Source organism: Hibiscus syriacus, unplaced genomic scaffold (genome assembly GCF_006381635.1).
Source record: "Hibiscus syriacus cultivar Baekdansim isolate YM2019G1 unplaced genomic scaffold, ASM638163v2 tig00110984_pilon, whole genome shotgun sequence".
NCBI classification, from domain to species: Eukaryota; Viridiplantae; Streptophyta; class Magnoliopsida; order Malvales; family Malvaceae; genus Hibiscus; species Hibiscus syriacus.
Window position 1 is genome coordinate 672,333 of NW_024062938.1, and position 13,141 is coordinate 685,473.

At 36.5% G+C, this 13,141-nt stretch overlaps 1 pseudogene; it reads left to right on the forward strand.

Annotated features, from left to right (window-relative positions):
- Positions 1-5,008: 5,008 nt before the first annotated feature.
- On the forward strand, positions 5,009-12,038 carry LOC120148691 (annotated as a pseudogene).
- The last annotated feature ends 1,103 nt before the right edge of the window (positions 12,039-13,141 follow it).

Here is a 13,141-nt window from a genome sequence, read left to right on the forward strand (position 1 = left end):
TTCTCCACCATCACCTCATGATAGGCGACGGCAAAGATGCCACGACTCCTATCTCCCTGTTCCCACCTCCACCTCAACGGGATGAGTCAAGGGAGTTACGTGATGAGGTCAATGCCTTGCGTGAGGAGATCGGTACTCTACGCGATAACGATGGTGCATGGCGTGTGGATGGTCAACTTACGTGGTGAGGTTGCCGCTCTACGTGAGATGATAGTATCGTGCAGAATGAGGTTCATACTCTACGCAACGGGTAAGTTTAAGATTTTCCATATTTAACTTAATGATAAATTTACTCGTAATTTCACTTAGATTAGCCATTTCACTTAGATTGCTTAGTAAATTTTATTCGGTTGCTGCCAATTCTGCTAAACTGTGTATTCTTTAACACTGTGAAATAGTATTTGTCTTGTTTTGTCTTTTTGGTTGAAAGTAAATTGTTCGGTTGCTGCCAATTCTGCTAAACTGTGTATTCTTTAACACTGTGAAATAGTATTTGTCTTTGTTTTGTCTTTTGGTTGAAAGTAAATTTGTTCGGTTGCTGCCAATTCTGCTAAACTGTATTCTTTAACACTGTGAAATAGTATTTGTCTTTGTTTTGTCTTTTGGTTGAAAGTAAATTTGTTCGGTTGTGCTGCCAATTCTGCTAAACTGTGTATTCTTTAACACTGTGAAATAGTATTTGTCTTGTTTTGTCTTTGGTTGAAAGTAAATTTGTTCGGTTGCTGCCAATTCTGCTAAACTGTGTATTCTTTAACACTGTGAAATAGTATTTGTCTTGTTTTGTCTTTTGGTTGAAAGTAAATTTGTTCGGTTGCTGCCAATTCTGCTAAACTGTGTATTCTTAACACTGTGAAATAGTATTTGTCTTTGTTTGTCTTTTGGTTGAAGTAATGCAATCCATTCAAGTTTCAATTTGCAGAAGAAGAAATAGTTTACTTTCGCAACACGAAACTTAAAATCGCAACGCGAAACCAAAATCGCAACGCGAAATGAAAATCGCAACGACAGAATCGCAACGCGAAACCAAAATCGCAACGACAAGATCGCAACGCGAAACCAAAATCGCATTGCGATTTTCATTTCGCGTCGCGATTCTTTCGTTGCGATTTTCATTTCGCATTGCGATTCTGTCGTTGCGATTTTCATTTCGCGTTGCGATTTTGGTTTCGCGTTGCGATTTTAAGTTTCGTGTTGCGAAAGTAAACTATTTCTTCTTCTGCAAATTGAAACTTGAATGGATTGCATTACTTCAACCAATAGACAAAACAAAGACAAATACTAACTTCAGGGTATTAGTTTGAAACATATTTGTCTTTGTTTTCACTGTTTAAATATCATGTCTGTTTATTTACTGATTTTTGTATTTAATTATTTAGCGGCCCGATAGAGTGGATGCTTTACGTCGGGTTATGCTTGCACGACGGAGTTCACGCATCAGACAGCGTGCACGTGCTATTAAGTCTCCGTACACCCCAATAGTGCGAAGACACCGCAAGAAGAAGCCCGACTCGCCTGTCATCCCTCAAGAGTCCACTCCTATCGTTGAAGAGGCCCCCCTATCATTCCTCGAGAGTCCCCTCCCACCGTTCAAGAGGCCACTGTCATCATTGAAGAGGTCCCTCCCACCATTCAAGAGCCCGATTCACATGGCGTCATATGTAGGCTTCTTGAGAAACCCTCTGACGTGCCGGACATGATGGATTCAAGTTGGCTCTCGTATGAGTTACCGGCCAGTACCATACCGGTATCTGAAGAGGAGAGGGATCAACTACCGGACACAATTCTGGATAACACCCTTTGGCTAAGACCGCTGTTGATTTTTATCTACATGAGCAGAGCCAGGGGTGTTTCACTGACATATGCAAGCTCACCGATGATATCTATTTGTTGCTTGATCGGTCTTGGTGGGGCGTATTATTAGGGGTCGAAGACAATGGCTATTTCGATGGGGGGGTAAGTCTTATTTTTCTTATATTTCAATTTGATTAATTTTTTTTTTAAATTTATGTAAGTCACTAATATATGTCTTTTTTTGTAAAACAGCATATCGATGCGTGGGTGACACGTCTTCCGGTATCTGAAGTAATTCTGGCATATTCCAGTTATACGCCCGTGGCATTTTCTTTTCTTCGGGGATTTTTTCTTCTTCTTTTTCTTCTTCAGGATTATATGAATTACAGAATGGATGTTCAACATGTTTCATTCACAGTCGTAACTTCCTCCTCATTATCATCAACAATACATTCTTCGGCAACGGCTGTTTCATCATCAAAATTCGGGTATTGACCAATATCAAAATCATTACACGCAGGGTCTGTTTCTTCTTCTGAAACATCATCAAAATCCGTGTATTGACCAATATCAAAGTCCGGATATTGACCAAGACCAAATTTCGAATACTGACTAGTACTCACAATTTTTTTCTGGGCTCATCATCGTCTAACTGGTCAATACGAAAACCGGAATTTGGTGCTGAAAGTTGATTGGGATTGGATTAGAGAAAGGTTGTGGGTTTTGAGAAAACTTAGTTGATTACTACCCTACTGACCCAACAATACTACTTCTAGGTTCAACAACATACAATGTAACATCATCTTGTGAAACACTAATGTAAGCAATGAATCGTTCAACATCTTCATTGTCGGTTAACAAAAAACTTACCATTTCTCTGATAAGATAGCCTAAATCCACTTAGGGGCTCTAAATTCAATTTATTTGAAACACGTAGCATTAGAGTTTCATAAGTTAACTTTTGTAAAGACAATTTTAGTTGAAGATTCATGGGTAAAGGCATATTGTAAAACACCATGAACATTATCCCATGACCCTCCAAAACACAAATCTATCCAAACATGATCAACATTAGATGATTTCATGGTTGTAAATTAATTTACTAAACAGACGAGCTGCGAAACTAAAACCTGTTGCCGGATTGGGAAGGATGTCGTTGGATATAGGAACGGATGTCACCGGAGAGAGTGATAGATGGAGATGGAATGAGTTGCGATTTAGGGATTTAGTTTATGATTTCAGTGTTATATACCCAAAATTTCAGTGTTGTGATTTACAGATTCTCGTTGCGATTTACGGATTATCGTTGCGATTTACAGATTCTCGTTGCGATTTACGGATTATCGTTGCGATTTACAGATTCTCGTTGCGATTTACGGATTATCGTTGCGATTTAAAGATTCTCGTTGCGATTTACGGATTATCGTTGCGATTTACGGATACGCGTTGCGATATACGGATACGCATTGCGATTTACGGATACGCGTTGCGATATACGGATACACGTTGCGATTTACGGATACGCGTTGCGATTTATGTGTTCGCGTTGCGATTTTCATATTCGCATTGCGATTTTGGAAAATCGCAATGCGAATTTGTACTATCGCATTGCGATTTTCAAGAATCGCGTTGCGATTTTGGAAACTGATTTGCGATTCTTGGGATCGCGTTGCGATTTTGTTGGTCATTTTGGCAAATCCAAAAAAAGTTGGTTAAAATCGTATATTATAACTTTTTTTTGGTCACTGAGGCGATTTTCTCTAAAAAGAATTGTTACAAAATTGGGTAAATTACAAGTTAAGTACTTAAATTATTTTTATTCATTTTGGTATTTAAACTTTAATTTTTCAAAACTATGCCTAACGTTTTGCTTAAGTTTTAAACATGTCATTAAAAGATTAACAGAACTATTGATATGATATTTTTATTTTATTTTTCAATGATAAAATGATATTATCTTATGGTGACATGCTAATATCACCATTAAGTTTTCGACAATAGAGTACCGAATAAAAACCTACATTAAATATTAAGTATGATTTAAAAAAAAAAGTTTGAGTACCAAAACAGAAAAAATAATATTTTAGATGCTAAATATGTAGTTGTCCATAAAGCATAGATTTTGTCATTCTTAAAACAAAATATAATAAACAGTAAAATCTTCGTTCTTCTAACATAAAATATTGCGATGGAACCATTAATTCCGCAACAAAAAGCAAGCTCATTCTATTATGATTGTAAGAGATTTACTGAAGTAGTCCAAATTCAATTGAGTGTTAGTTTTTAAAGGTAAACAATTAATCAATAGAACATTTATTAATTAGAGTTGTTTGATATTATATTTAATTTACTATATTTAATATAATATTACTCGTGGATGTATTTCAAGATTTGAAGTTGCGTGTTTTATTAAAATCCTATATTTTTTTATTTTAATTTTATTTCTAATTTTTCTATTTGTTATTTCAAAGAAATGATAGAATTAATATACATATTTCGAATAAAAGCAGAAACAACGCAGTTATTTAAAACCGAACTTGGGACAATGGGAAGCATACGCTCGCACCTAGCCGCTGAACCAAGCACCATGTTTGCGTAATGCTTTACACAACACTTTATTTATTTTAGTTAATCCTTCGCCATGATATGGAGCCATTTCAACGCTGGGATTAAGGGGTATTCAAACGAGTAATTCAGTTAATCGATCGAGCCGAATTATTTAAATTTCATTAACTGAATTTTTTTTCAGTAACTGTTAACTGAACCAATTTTTCTAAAAGAATTTAAATAAACTAAATTAAGTTCGATTAATTGATTGGTTAACCGAATTAACTGAATTTTATAAATAATAATATATATTATATATTAAATATTTAATATTTTTAGTTTATTCGGTTAATTTATTCAGTTAATTCGGTAAAAACTGAGTTCAAATACTCTAAAACTAAATGATATATATATATATATTTAATAATTTCGGTTAAAATATACATTTCTTGTTTTCTTTATTACTCAGGCCGGCTATGGAGACTCCGTTGGTTGTTTCCTACAAGAAAACCAGCAGAAATTTCCTGGAAAACAATTGGTTCTTCGCCACTGCCATTTCCCCAAAGAAAAAACGCTTGAATTACCTATTATTTTGTTCCTATAAATAACCATTTAATCTATGGAGCTCAACCATTATTATCGCCAGAAACTAAACAAAAAAAAAAACACCCAAAAGGAATGGACACCAAACTGTATGAAACTTTAATAGCAGGTAACGCTGCTGCCTTACGCGAATTTGCAACCAGGGATTTAGCAGCTTTTTTGCAGGTGACAACAGAGGGTGACAACGTTCTTCATGTCACTGCCAAATACAATCTGATGGTAAAGACTGCAGCGATCATTGAGAATCCTTCATTGAAGTCTCTGGTGAACCAAAAGAACTCGAAAGGCGACACTCCATTGCATGTTGCAGCCAGGATGGGGAGTTTCGAAACAGCTGAAATATTCGTAAACTGTGCAAACAGTGGGGAAATCGAAGCAGGCGAAAGGGTTACAAAGATGGTGAATCAGGTGAATGATACTGCACTTCATGATGCTGCAAGAAATGGGCATTTTCGGATTGTGGAGTTGCTGATTAAAGTAGATTGTGAGTTACCTACGTTGTTAAATGATGCTGGGGAGTCCCCCCTCTTCATTGCTGTGGATAAAAGGCATCTTCATATTGCTTTACTCATCTTGAAAGACGCTCCAGATTTCTCATTTGCGGGGAGAAATGACATGAATGCTTTACATGCAGCTGTTATTCGATCACAGGATGAAGGTAATTCCTCTATTATCTGCCCACTAATCATTCCAAAGCTAAGTTAAGATGAAATCATCTTCTCTCTTACATAACTGCATTTAAACGCGAGTTTAAGTGAATTAATTGAGTGATCTTAGTATTTAAAGAAATATTGTTTTTTCTAGAGGATTTAGATTCAAGCACTTAGGCATGTAGGGTGTGTATGCCTTATCATAGATTAAAAAATTCTAAACATATACTATCAGGATGGATTTAAAATTTTAAGAATGCGAGTCTAAAATTTTATTTTTTTTAAAAAAATAATGAGTGTGCAATTTTTTTTCTTTTTTTCCTTAACAAATTAAATTAAAATTTAACTATTTTTCCAAAATAATGGGATGCACTTGGCCCTTATGGGACATAGTGCATCCGCCCCTTAATATTATAGATTATTAAAATATTGATTTGATTTTGAAATAACTTGAACTAAAACTTTTTAAAATTTAACACTTTAATCAAATGAAGACACGTGTCATGACACTTGTTTACCGTGACACATGATACTATCTGATTTGAGGGTTAGATTTATTTTAATTTATAAAAATTAGAGCCAAATTAATAGAATATGTAAGTAACACTGACCAATTATATAATTATATCATATTTTAACTGTCACGTCACATTGTTCGTTAAATGTTAACGATTAATGTCTTGATTGCAAGATTTAATTAGTTAAGTGATTTGATTTACAAAATTTTAAATTGATGGTTAAAATAAAAAGGACAATAATTAAATGATCATACGAATAGTTTACTTTATAAAAAAACAAATAATTAAAATCACAATCAAATTAATATTTTATTCACTATCTCATTGAATCAAATTACCTCCACATATTATAAAATTTTAAAATTAAATTAACTTATGATAATATGTTATAAAATTATAAGTCATATGTGCAATGCCTATGTAAATTTTATCTTCTAAATGTAAAATAAAATCAAATATATCTAATTATTATTCAAATGAAATTTAATAGCAACCCAAAAACTATTTTTGCAGAATTCAAATTGATTTTATTTAGTTGTACTATTGCAGTTCTGAGGTTGTCTTCCTATATGGTGAAGCTTAAGAGTCCTATGACGTACCTTACCAATATGTCATTCAAGCACTCTTTCAAGTTCTCTTCCTTTGGACCTTCCGCAATCATTGAGGCTGCCTTCCAAAACAACATTTACAGAGGTAAGTTCATCTCAAACCTCACTCCACCTCTTTAATTTATTTTAAAAAAAATCGAGGTATATCCAAACATAACATTCCCCCCCCCCCCAAAATACCTAGAATCTAATAATAAAACCCCTAACTCAAGAAACATCGGGCACTCCATTTAAGATATGTTATACCTCCGGAGGTCTCCTCCGAAAATGATCAGCCCTTCGCCCACCAAGATCTTTAGAGAATCCATTCGCCCACTGAATATCAAAGGAACCTATATTCTCCAAGCTATGGATCATGATAGCCTCTGAATCAATTACAACGCGTAAAATAAGATTTATGAGAGGCACATGTGATATATCATAATGAAATTCAACATATAATAATCAGATCTATTTAGCATGTTGGCCTACGAGTAGCTATAATTGACCTTATGTCTTGACTCCATCATCTAGAGTCACTATAGATATATCTCAGCTACGACTGAGGAGAAGGATCTCTCTCGACTTCTTCCTCCTTCAATTTTACATCACCATCATGCTTTTATCTCTATCATAGAAAGACATTGCCCAATGACGGCTCCCTCACCTATCTCGACTCTACACTCAAACTAGACAAACTAAAAAGGGTGAACCGACAACGACCGACTATAAAAATTTATCCCGTGAATGTGGAAAGACCTCACGATCAAGAGAATCGATTGAGATCCTCCTTAAAATTCAATATAACCATCCTCATCCCCCCCCCAAAAGAAAAGAATCAAAATAGTCATCCTCACCTACACCAAAACTCAGCATAATTGTCCTCACCAACTTCGACAAGCGAAGGAAATACCCACACGCGCTTTGACAACCCATATCACCCTTCCCATAAGCGTAGGATCAAGAAGGTGACATCGATCAAAGTCGCTTCATAAAGCATGCTCTCTTCACCTGCTCCATTTTCGGGTCCAATGCAACTCAGACAAAGAAACAACTCGAACATATGGACGAAAAGCTAGCCATCACCTCATCAAGCACCGTTGCATTTGGGAATCAACAAGGTGTCGCAGGAATGTCTTGTGAATAACAAGGAGTCACACCTTGGATGAGGGCTTCTACAAGGGAAACATCGAAAAGCATGAAAAAGATTCTACAAGAACCCTTTTCTTTGCCTCATGGGTATTGATGAGCATAGCCTCACAGGCAGATAATAATAGTTACTAACTATTTTGGTAGGAATGCTCCACGAGAAACAACCAACGTGCTTCTAGTTTATTTACTTATAAAAACCCACTCTCTATGGTAGTATATAATATTTGAACAACTAATACATGTATATGTTGCTATTTTGATACATCCGCTTTAGCTTCGAGTTCCCAAGTATGTTTCCCTTATCCTACACTAGGTTACCACAACAGATACTCCTCCACTGTACTGCCATAGTAGAGATGCCTCTTATTTTGGTTAAGAGCGTAGAGCAACCTCTACTTTGAGTGTTGAGATGACTTCGAACGTAGAAAATCCTATGTCGATAAATTGTAAAGTCGTCGATTTGCTTCTGCACCTATAGAATTGTGAGTTTCCTCAAATGGCATCGAATTACCTTTACCCCGACCTAGGACCATGGATTTAGCTGAGGGGTTGAGTTGCATGCGCATTAGCTTTGAGATGTCTTTTCCCTGACTTTACCACGACATAAATGCCTTAGCTCTACCTGTCATGTATGGTACGCGTTGAGATGCCTCTGCACCCATCGTAGTGTATTGCCATAGTGCTGTCATAAATGAGCATCATTATCTACCTGACCGAAAGTGTTGTGATGCCTCACACCTTGGGATTAAGTCCTAAAACCAACCTAAAGAGTTAAAAGCCTTCACTCTAATAGAGTGTCGAGATGCCCTCATCCCAAAACTATTAAGATCCCTATAGAAGCTCGATAGATGTATGGATGTCTTTTACTCTTATTGATATAAATCGAAGTTATCTCCAAAGTATATTGAGATGTTTCCACTATGGCGTCAAGATTCTTTGCCCTGAAAATGGGAGAGTCGTCCTTTCCTCCTAGTTTTCACCAAGACAAAGATACCTCTACCTGATAATCGGATCTATTCGAGGGTGATGAGATACCTCTTCTCTAGTTGAAGGCATGGAGAAATTTCTGCCCAATCTTTTGCTAAAATAATCTTGCCCTTACTTCTAGCAATAGACAAAAGAGAAAAAAAAACCTTTGTTGACCCTCTACGGGGGCCTTCACATGATTAATACCTTCGCATAAAGTATTAAGAACTTTATGCGAAGAGGCCTTCAGCCTATGAAAAGTACCTCAACACTAAGCGCCAGGAACTTGACACGAAGAAGTCTTTGTCATATGACAAATATCTTTGCATAAAACATCGAGAACTTTACGCGAAGATGTCTTCACCTACTGAAAAATACCTCCACATAAAGCATCAAGAACTTTGCGTTAAAGGCCTTCACGCTGTGACGAATACCTCCATATAAAGGGTTGAGAACTTTGCGCGAAAAATACTTTCACCTATGACAAATAACTCTGTTTAAAGAGTCAAGAACTTTGCGGAAATAGACCTTCGCCTTATGAAAGATAATCCATAAAAACCATCGGGGACTTTTAATGAAGAAGCCTTTGACAGAAAAACCTTCGTTATATAATAATGACCGAAGTCCTCCACTAAGTAACACAGCATAGAGACACCTCCAACTAAACTTATACCGGAGTAGTAAAATGCCTCCATTTACATATCTAACCTAACCATCGAGATTCTTTACCCTGAGGTCCTCTATTCTTCAACAAGACACTTAGAATCTAAAGTTGAAAACTTTTACGTAGAGATGTCTCTACATCATGATCATTCCTCTAAGGATATAAAGTACCTTTAACCTTCGTTAAGAAATAAAACAATATCAATCATTTCATTACACTACTAAGAGCGTTGAGAACCCTCCACATGATGTATATGAAGGTATAGAGGTAATCCCAAATGCATTTAATCTTGAACTTATCTTTTAACAAAGTAACTTGCTTACTGCTAGCAACGTCTAGCTAAAGGTGCTGAGATGTATATGTTTCCTTCCACGTAAGATGTTCCTATGCATAAGATGTTATGCTCTGTAAGAGACACCACTCTATATAAGAACCTCTATTCTCTGAGTAAGTTTATCTCTTTTTAGACATCCTCCAGATATATCTACCGAAAGAAACATAACTCCTTCGCAAAACAAGAATTATCATTCTCCGCTCCTACAAGCGTTAAGATAATTTTATCCTCTTTTATTGGTATTGGACAACATTGAGGGATTACCAATATATTTTTCACCGAAGTCGAGGAACCTTCGAGAGACGCCTTATCAATATGAATGACATCTTTGAACACATGATTTATCTCAAGCCACTTTATGAAATTTGGGATAATTTGTTATACCTCATGAGAACACCTCCGAAATGGTTAGTTGTCCACCCATTGAGACCTTTGGATAACCTCTTCGTCTACTGAGCATCTAAGTAACACATATCTTATAAGCTAAAGGTCATCAAAAAACCTCTGAAACGACTATAATGCATAAGATAAGACTTATGAGAGGCCCATGTGATCTATCAAAGCGAAATCCAAGAACTGACAACCAAATATATTTAATCCAAATATATTTAATACGTTAGCCTATGACTAACCATAATAACCCTATGGTTAGCACTATCAATTAGAGTCACTATAAATACCTATCAGTTACGATTAAAGAAAATGTTATCTCTCATATTCTTCCTCCTTCACTCATCCCACATCATGCCTTCTATCTCTATCACAGAAAAACATCGGCCAATGGTCGCTCCTTCACCGCCCACGACTGTTTGCTTAAATCAGAGGAGGTGAATTGTCAACGGCTGACGAGACAAACTTGTTCCACCAACAAGATCATAATCATATGCTAAAAGTATCTTACTCAAATATTTATCATTCTTCTTGGTCCAGATTTCGCAAAACTCTTATTGGAAAAATGCGAACGGGCACTCTACGAAGCTGATGAGTTCGGATGGACACCACTGTACTATTCAATCCATTTCGGTGCCTTCGGCATTTTCAAGGTGTTTCTAGACAAGGTCGATTCATCAATCGCTCATAAAAGAGATAAGCGAGGCATGACCATCACTCACATTGCTGCAAGAGAAGGCGAAGATGCCATCTTAGAATTGCTGGCATATAAGTTCCCAGAAATCTGGGATTTACAAGATTATGAAGGCCAAACACCATTTCACCTGGCGGTTGAAAGAGGGAAGCTCGCTTGTGTGAAGTTTATTCTTGGCATTGGTCTCTCGCATGACGGGCTTATAAACCAGCAAGATAACAAAGGTAACACTGCTTTGCATCTTGCAGCAATCCATGGAAATAACCAGAAAATCTTTGATCTGCTGATAAAAGATGGTAGGGTAGACAAGACAGCCAGAAACAATGAGGGTCTCACTGTTATAGACATTATTTTGTTGAAGGAGTATGGCTACTATGAAAAGGTACATAATTCATCCATGAATGTCGTTTTACTTTGTATTTTATTAGATTTTAAGAGTTTCAAATCTGAGTATTTGAGGTACTTGCAGACTTGGGTTACAATGAGTCTTGCAAGCAATGGAGGTCTAGAAAGTTTGGAGCATTCAATCAACAAGAACGGCAGAAAAACAAGATCGAGTGAGTCGACAACAAATCAACAACAACCCCAGACAGGATCCGATGTTGCCGCCATTGAAGCCCAACTTATTTCAAACAGAAAACCTGAACCCGCCGCACTCAGAAAACCCAGCCTCGAGCAACTCCAAACATCGCCAGTATAAACTTACTGGTGACGACATTGATCGCCACCGTCTCATTCGCCGCAGGTTTCACCATGCCCGGAGGGTACAAAAGCGATGGTGGCCCCGAAGCAGGTATGGCGATTTTGAGCAGGAAAACGGCTTTTAGAGTGTTTGTGGTAGCCAATGCTTTGGCCTTTTGCTTCTCGACCACATCGATGTTCCTCCATTACTGCAGATCATTTGTGGAAAAGTTGGATGTTCATGCATTCTATACGTATCTCACTACCATGTTAACGAGTTATGGGATAACTGCAATGGTGATAGCTTTTGTTTCAGGCACTTATGCAGCATTGGCTGATACTCCTGGCCTTGCTAAAGCTGTTCTTTCCATTGGTTGTTCGTTCTTTGGGCTTCAACTTGTTGTTTATTTGAAGTAAATGTTCCTTTTTCTATTTTGATAATAATAAATATATTTTTATTTCTGTATCCTTTAGCATTTAGGTTGCATATTTCACTTAGTTGAAATTTTGCTTGTTAGCAGTCAATGTTCATTTCAGAAACTGATGGCTCTACTGGCATATCCATTAGTGCCCTTTTGGTGGTGCTCCAATAAAATGTTGACATCTAGATTAGGCCATCAATTCATCTAATATATGTCAACTGTTAATAAATTCAACGTTAATTTCAAAAAAGGAAACGGATAATATGTTGCCACATTTTGCTGAAGACTATATTGTTTTAAATCAGTGATGAGTTCCTAAAACATACTATCACTGAAGCTTAGTGGTTGCTTAAGACAATTTTCAAACTCTTGTTTTCTGCAAAATCATAAACAATAAAACAATGCCTTGGATGTGGACAGAAGTCATACATCTGCACAATGTTATGATTCTTATTTCTGATAAAGAAGCAATCTTGCTTTCAAAGGCTTTCATGTTTTATTCAGATTGATAAAGTTTCTTCATAGCAACCACTTGACCAGTTAGTAATGCGCCTTTATAAACGATTCCATATCCTCCTAAACCAATGCAATAGTCGTAGCTGAAATATTCAGCGGCTTCAATGATATTGTCATAGAATATTCTTCCAATAATTCCCAACACAACGAACATATCTCCATGTTGCTTATTCTTTCACTCGGGTTTTCTAGTTGGAGTTTTTTACAAAAAGTAAGGCAACCATAAGCCAGTACAAACAGAAACAAGAAATGAACATATCCAGGCAGTTGCATGATCGACTTGCATGATTGTCTTCAACGCAAACCATTCAACCAACCTTTGCACAAGTCTTGATCCATTGGGCCCCATAGTGATAGCTAGATTATTTCCTCGTAACATGTCCATTTTTTTTTCAACTCTATCTAGTCTTGATCCATAAGCAACTATCAACTTACTGTGATGTATCTGATACTCGAAACATGGTCAAGTATATAAGAGGTAATGTTGAAGGAAAAGGATGGATGATGTGGAGACAAAAGTGCAGAAAACCAAATCACACTCCTTTATTATATGCATGAACTAAATATAATGAAATGCGTTGCAATCTAACAATTAAGCAATAAATTACCTAAGGTTGTACAAAACT